This window comes from Micropterus dolomieu, linkage group LG19 (assembly GCF_021292245.1).
Source record: "Micropterus dolomieu isolate WLL.071019.BEF.003 ecotype Adirondacks linkage group LG19, ASM2129224v1, whole genome shotgun sequence".
NCBI lineage: Eukaryota > Metazoa > Chordata > Actinopteri > Centrarchiformes > Centrarchidae > Micropterus > Micropterus dolomieu.
In genome coordinates this window covers 22379834-22381644 of record NC_060168.1, presented here as the reverse complement: position 1 = coordinate 22381644, position 1811 = coordinate 22379834, and positions in this window count along the sequence as shown.

Below are 1811 nucleotides of genomic sequence, written 5' to 3'. Positions count from 1 at the left end.
TTACTATTGTTTTACATTTCTATGTGGAACTTGCATTGACCTGCTCTATATGAAAAGCGCAATGACATAACTTCTGTTACGAATTGGAGCTATATAAATAAATAACTAAAATATACCTGCTAAACATCTGAATATTTAGCACTAACACTGTATACATGTAAGCATGCTAAGATTAGCATTTATTGTAGGATATATTCAGAACATTTTGATACAGCATTTGAGAAGGAAAACAGCAGATCTTAATTGTTTCAGCACTAGAATAAATTTACATCCATCCATTGATGTCTATATTCCTCTTTGCCTATGACAGTGCCACATTTTTTTACTCATCTCTTGTACACATTCAGAGACTCAGGCGTCCTCCCCAGACATTCAAATCAATGATCTGCCCTCTTTATCTTGTTTTTTTTCCCTCTCTCAACCCTGGTGTCGCTGGAAGTCACTTGTCACCATGTTTGACCAGTCTGCCCTGCCGGAGTGTTACTACTTACAAATCAATACTCTTTTTTCAGTACATGAAATTTTAAAATGACCCAGACAGCCGATGTGTCTTTTGTGTCACTATATCTCAAGTGCTGGCTAGTCACACAATGCCACGTGACACTGAGTGATAGTGGTATTAACCTAACTTGGGAAATGTAATACTGACAGATTCCTGCTATAGTTTGTGCTTTGGTGTTACTCAACATAATATACTGCATGCTTACTATTGATTACTGCTGGTACTGCTTCATTCAGCATGGCATTTCCATAATCACAGTTCATTGCTCCTTCTTATATCTCCCTTTCTTCTCCACCCTGCCTCACCCCACCCACAACTAGGAGAAATGGCTCCCAGCAGGGAGAGGGTCAGCTCAGAGGAGACTTCAACCTGTCAGAAAAATTCTCATCTAGCCCCTCATGCCTCCCTTCACCATCCAACCCCTCTGTCTCCTGTGTCTCTCATGCTCCCTCCCTGGCACCCATCACTCCTCTTTTCCTCCGCAACCCTCCTCCTCTTGCCATTTGATTCAGATCACTGAGTTAGCCTCCGTCTCCTTTGTCTGAGGCTCCATTTTGCCTGGCAGATGGACAGGAGGAGAGGAGATGGACTCACATTGAGGGGAGTATGCGTGTGTGTGTTCGTGAGATGGAAGGACAGAAAGAAAGGGAGGAGGAGGCTGAAACTTTTCTGGGAGGCAAAATGTCAAACAGCAATGAAGTGAGGAGACTTTTATCTGTCAAACCTGTGTGAGGTCTTGCCTTTCAGGCTACTGAGTGACAAGGCTGCAGTTAAAAAGAGCTGAGATGCGAAAGTGAGGGCGACAGAATGAGTTTACCTCTCATTCAGTTAGCTTGTCATACAGGATCAGCTTTATCTGTATATGCCCTATTTTACCTTAGCGAATGTGTGATATCAAAGGAAGGTTGTTTTTTTTGGTCCTTTTGAACAATTTCGAAAGTAAAAAATTAATCATCCACAAAAAGTAGGAGGCCAATAAACTTTTGCTTCCAAAACAGTCAACATTAGCAAGATTAGTAATCAAATATGTTGTCTTATTTCTGTTTGCATGATCTTTTGAAGTCTTACAATATGGCCAAAAGTGCTTACAAATGGCTGACTCACTGTATACTCACTGACATGCCCTACATTGCTCTACTACTAAGCTCATGCTCTTAGCCCATGGCAATGCCTCCACACACACAACACAGGCCTAAGAATAGAAGAGGGATTGATGGATGTAAAAAGGGAGGAAGGGAGCTTGGTAATTGGGTAAGTGCCCTTCTGGATGTGGAAGCCAGAATAAAAAGTATTTTTTTTTATAAAAAGC